Here is a 6,511-nt window from a genome sequence, read left to right as displayed (position 1 = left end):
CTGGTGGCGCAGTGGTTGAGAGTCCGCCTGCCGATGCGGGGGACACGGGTTCGTGCCCCGGTCTGGGAAGATCCCACGTGCCGCGGAGCGGCTGGGCCCGCGAGCCATGGCCGCTGAGCCTGCGCGTCCGGAGCCTGTGCTCCGCAACGGGAGAGGCCACAACAGTGAGAGGCCCGCGTACCGCAAAAAAAAATAAAAAATAAAAAAATAAAATGGAAATTCATACTTACCTCAAAGTGTTATGAATATTCCTTGAGTTAGTGCACAGAAGGCACTTTACCTAGTGTGCCTGCAACAAAGCAATCCACAGTGGACAAGGGAAAAGAAGTGGCTGTCCTTCCATGTGTATGGGAAGAAATAAAACACCAGCTGGTCACCTTTAAACAAGGTGGGCAGCTTCAGAGTTTGCATCTATCCATCTGGCAGGAGGCCTCCGATGGGAAGGCTGCTGTCCACTAGCCTCTCAACATATGCAGCATACCTTCAACATACCCCGAAAGTAATCTAGTTACAACTGGACTACCAGAGAGAAAGACTTACTTTTGTCCACCAATCACCAGCCAGCTTACTACTCCCCAACCTGGGATTCCTGTGGCCAACAATACTGAACAATCTAGACTCTTACTGATAAAAAGGAGCATAAAACAAAAAGCTAACAGACACAGTTGATGAGGAAAAGTTCTTTCAGAAAAATGCCAGCCAATGACTGAAGAAGAAATGATAGAAATAGAAAATCACCATCTACCTGAGTATAATGAAATAACTAATTCAAGTCAAAATCATCAATGGATTTATAAACCATTGGGTAAAAAGCTGATGGGAAACTGGATATTCCCATGATGCCAAAGTATCCTTCCACTGATTATGTGTTAATCAGTAGGGAGAAAACATTATGATGGAGCAATTAGTCTGTCACCACCCGAACCCACTGTTCAATCTTATCATCACTAATAGTGGGACTTATGTGGGCCAGATACTATGTGCTTCCTGATGTGTACAGCATCACCTCTGAATTATTCATGCAAAAAGTATTTAACCAGACTCAGATCAAGCCTCTAGATCTAATATGCAGTTTTTATGAAATACAGGGGATTAAAAAAACAAGTTAAACAACACCATGAGAAAAACTCAGAAAGTGGGGCATTCCACAGGACAGATGACCTGGTGCCTGAAACAAGTCAATGTCAGTGGTCTTTTATGTTCTGCCCACCAAATTCCCCCCACATATCCTATAAGCAACTCTCCAGACACCAGCTGGGTATCCAACAATTCAACTCAATTCTGACACTGTCTACCCAGAGATAGCATCAGATTCCACAGGTTAAGGGTTCAGCCCTACAAGACTGCTTCCCCCACCACAGGTGATACCTGTATTTCTGATCTCTGGGCTATAAATCAGAGGTTCCTACAACTCCCACCTTGGGTTCAATTAATTTGCTAGAATGGCTCTCAAGATTCAGAGAAACATTCTTCTATCTAGATCACCAGTTTATTATAAAAGGATATACTCCGGAACAGCCAGATGGAGGCGATGCACAGGGCAAGGTATGAGGAAAGGATGCAGAGTTTCCATGCCCTCTCCAGGCGTGCCACTCTCCCCAAATCTCCACGAGTTCACCAACTGGGAAGCTCTCCAAACTCTTTTTATGGAGGCTTCATTACATAGGCATAGCTGATTAAATCATTGGCCATTAGCGATTGATCCAACCTTCAGGCCCCCTCCCCTCTAATCATTTGGTTGGTTCCACGGACAACTAGCCCCCAACCTTAGGTGCTTTCCAAAAGTCATCTTATTAACAAAAGACACCTTTATATTCTCATCACTTAGGAAATCCCAAGGGCTTTAGGAGCTTTGTGCCAGAAAGGAGACAAAGACCAAATACATATTTCTTATTATAAATCACAGTATCACACATGAGGGAAGAAAAGGTGGAGAGACAGCAGGACTGTTCTAGACTAGGAGAGGCTTAAGAGCAACATGCACCAAATGACGCTTGATTGGAATCTGGTTTGAATAAATCAGCTCTAAAGACATTTTTGGTACAATCAGGGAAATTTAAATGCAGATTGGATGTTAAAGGATACTAGAGAATTACTGTAAATTCTGTTAGATGTAATGATGGTACTGTGGTTATGTAGAAAAAAACGTCCTTTTTATTAGTGATGAGTGTAAAAATTATGTAGGGGTGAAATACAATGTCTATAATTTATTTTAAAGTATTTCAAAAATAGATTAAGTGAATATAGCAAAATTATTATAATCATTAAATCTAGATGATGGCTTATGGGTGTTCATTAAACTATTCTACTTCTCTATATAACTGAAATTTTTCAAAATAAAAATGTTTTAAGATTTTTTTCATACATACAAAAGCTGAAGGAATTCATTACCAGCAGAACTGCAATACAGGAAATGTTAACAGAAGTCTTTTAGGCAGAAAAAAAATGGTACCAGATGGAAATCTGGATACACACAAAGGAATAAAGGATACCTGAACTGAAAAATACATGAGTAAATATAGAATTTTTAACTTATTTTTTAAATCACTTTAAAAGATAACTGAGTCTTTTCTACTTGGATCCAGACTAGAGATTAAACACAGCCTCTGGCAGATTGGAAAATTAAAATGTGTCAACAATTATAAATGGGTGATTACCAATAAAAATAATTATTCTCACTTCTTTTAGAAATTTGGAGGTTCTGGAAAGTCTGGTCCTTACATTTTCTCACAGAAACAGTTGTCTTAAGTTGAATGGTGGCTGGCCTTGAACTCCTTTTATAAAGGGGAAAGCTGCAGAATAATGAGACTGGTATTCACCTTCTTGCACAAAGAGAATGATAATTTTATAGTTAAGGAAAAATCAGATGAAGGAAGATAGGTTTTAGAAGTACAAGAAAAGAAAGACCAGAGCTGTTTTGCCTACAAGTTCATGGCTCATCTGCTAGGACGCCAGGCTTGAGACGCAACAGGGCTTCTGATGGTGCAAGCCCTTCAGGGAAAATGAAAGTTTTTTGCTTTTTTCTGGGATCTGTTTGCCTGCACTGAGTGTTTAGTATGATTTATTGGGAATCTCAAGACTTAACTCTTTAATTTTTTTTTAATAAATTTCTCCTAGGTTGGGATAGGAGGTACAGGTTTACTAGATTAAGGTTTGCTGTTTTTGTGAAGGTGGGTGTTAGCACTTTCAGAAGAGGGTGAGTCATTTTCCAAAAAAGCCATTTTGGAAGACTTTACAGAGATAAAGGAAGCATATAAAACAAATAATTACTTTTTTCCTCATCTTTCTCAAATTTGGAAATGCTTTCCTTTGTGAGATGGCCATAAAAATTATGAAACTCTGTAATGCCAAAGTTAAGGGAAAAAATGAAATTTTTATTGCCTTCGAGGGTAAATGGTCAGAAAACCTACTTTCTGGTCCCATTCTCTACACAAGTGAGTGATACAGAGAAAGCATCACAGGGATGGTTGGCATCTCCAGAGTCTTGTGCTTTGTCCTTCACTGCACTGCTTGCAACCTTATCATGAAAGTGCAGAGAGTCACATAGTTGAAAGTGTTTCCCACACTCAGTGGTCTGTACTTGCATATGTAAAGTGGAGAAGAAGAGAATTTTTCACACTTAATCAAGTTAAATTTTTAAATGAAGGGAAAATACCCACAGCTAACATCATACTTAATGGTGAAGGACTGAATACTTTCCCCCTCAGATCAGAAACAAGACAAGGTGGTCTGCTCTCATCAGTCTATTCAACATTGTACTAGAATTCTAGATGAGGCAATTAGGCAAGAAAAAGACACAAAAGGCATCAAAGTTGGAAAAGAAGAGGTAAAACTATTCTATTAGCAGATGACACGTTATATAGAATGAGGCAATTAGGCAAGAAAAAGACACAAAAGGCATCAAAGTTGGAAAAGAAGAGGTAAAACTATTCTATTAGCAGATGACACAATGTTATATAGAAAAAGCCATGAAGAATCCACAAAAAAACTACTAGAACTAACAAATGAGTTTAGAAATCTCACAAAATACAGACCAATATACAAATATCAATTGAATTTCTACACACTTGCAATGAAGAGTCCAAAAATGAAATTAACAAGTCTACTTACAATAACATCAAAAACAATAAAATAGTTAGAAATACATTTAGCAAAAGAAGTTTAACACCTGCACACTGAAAACTACAAAATATCATTATGAAAAAAGGAGACCTAAAAATGGGGAGTGGCCAAGATGGCAGAGTAGGAAGACCCTGAGCTCACCTCCTCCCATGGGCACACCAAAATTACAACTATTTATGGAGCAACCATTGATGAGAAAGACCTGCAGACTAGCAAAAAAGATCTTCTACAGCTAAAGATATAAAGGAACCACAACCAGACAGGTAGAAGGGGCAGAGATGCAGTATAGTTAAGATCCATATCCCTACAACCAGACAGGTAGAAGGGACAGAGATGCAGTATAGTTAAGATCCATATCCCTGGGTGGGTGAGCCTCAAATGGGAGAATAATTACAACTTTAGAGGTTCTCCCCAAGGAGCAAGGGGTTTGAACCCCACATCAGGCTCCCCAGCCCAGGGGTCCTGAACCGGGAATAAGAGCCCCCAGACCATTTGGCTTTGAAGGCCAGCAGGGCTTACTTTTCGGAGAGCCAGAGGGCTGTGGGAAATAGACTCCACTCACAAAAGCTGCACACAAAATCTCACATGCTCCGAGACCCAGGGCAGAAGCAGTAATTTCAAAGAAGCCTGGGTCAGACCCACCTGCTGAGATTGGAGAGGCTCCAGGAAAGACAGAAGGTAACTGGAGCTCACTTTGGGGATACAGATGCAGGCAGCAGTCATTTGGGGGAGGTTGTTCTACCACGAGGACAATGGTGCTGGCACGTGCCCTTTTGGAATCCTCCCTCTAGCTAATTAGTGCCAGGAACCAACCCGCCCATTAGCCAGTCTGCACCAGTACTGGGACACCTCAGGCCCAAGCAGCTAGCCAGGCAGGGACACAGCCCCACCCACCAGTAGGCTGGCTGCCTAGGAAAACCTGAGGCCCACGCCACCCCAGTACTGGCCCCATCAACAAGAGGGCCAGGACCCAGACCCACCCACCAGCAAGTGAACATAAGAACCACCTAGCCATAGCCCCACCAAGCAGAGGCCAACATCAGCTTCGAGAAACACTGTACCCCTTAGCTGGCTGCCCCAGGATCTGGCCCCACTCAGTGGGCCAACACTAGGTCCAGGAACCCCAGCCCAGCAACCACCCACCCGAGGACTGGGCTCCACCAATCAGTGGACCAGCACTAGCTCTGGGCCCTGCTGGGGCTCTGCAGCCAGCAGCATCGTGACCCAGCCCCAGCCACCAGCAGCTGACAGCCTCCATCCACGCAAGGCAGGGCCTTGCAACCATCTGGACCAGGTACCAGCCATAACTATCAGACTGCCCACAGTACACAACCTGCTACAACAGAAAGGCCCAAGCAGCTCATGTACGGGACAACCCTAGAGCATATAGCTCTGGTGACCAGAGGGGAGCGTGCTACTGGGACACATAGTACATAACTACAAAAGGCCACATATCCAAGGTGGAGAAACAAAACGAACCTACCAAATACATAGAAATAAAAACAGCAAATTAGGCAAAATGAGGCAACAGAGGAAAATGTTCCAAACAAAGCAATAAGATAAAACCTCAGAAGAAGAACTAAGTGAAGTGGAAATAAGAAATCTACCTGATAAAGAGTTCAAGGTAATGATTATAAAGATTTTCAAGGTACTTGAGAGAAGAGTGGATGAACAGAGTTATAAGTTGGAAGTTTTTAATGAACAGTTAGAAAATATAGAGAAGAACCAAAGAGAGCTGAAGAATATAATAACCAATAATAATAAATACACTAGAAGTAATCAACAAGATGATACAGAGGAACAGATCAGCTAACTGGAAAGCAGAGAAGTAAAATCACTCCAGCTGAACAGCAAAAACAAAAAAAATTTAAGAAAATTAGGACAGTCTAGGAGACCATTGGGACAACATTAAGCATACAAACATTCACATTATAGAGGTCCCAGAAAGTGGGGCGGGGGAGAGAACATGTTTGAAGACATAATAGCTGAAAACTTCCCTAACCTGGGAAAGGAAAACAGACATCCAGGTCCAGGAAGCACAGTAACAACCCAAAGAGGACCACACCAAGACACGTTGTAATTAAAACAGCAAAAACTAAAAATAAAGAGAGAATATTAAAAGCAGCAAGGGAAAAGGAGCAAGTTATGTACAAGGGAACTTCCATAAGGCTATCAGCTGACTTTTTAGCAGAAAATCTGCAATCCAGAAGGGAGAGGCATGATATATTTAAAGTGATAAAAGGGAAAAATCAACAATCAAGAATACTTTGGGAGCAAACAGAATCCAACAGCACATTAAAAGGATCATACACCATGATCAAGTGGGGTGTATCCCAGGAATGCAAGGATTCTTCGATATACGCAAATCAATCAATGTGATACACCGTAT

This window comes from Physeter macrocephalus, chromosome 21 (genome assembly GCF_002837175.3).
Source record: "Physeter macrocephalus isolate SW-GA chromosome 21, ASM283717v5, whole genome shotgun sequence".
NCBI classification, from domain to species: domain Eukaryota; kingdom Metazoa; phylum Chordata; class Mammalia; order Artiodactyla; family Physeteridae; genus Physeter; species Physeter macrocephalus.
This window is presented reverse-complemented; position numbering follows the sequence as displayed.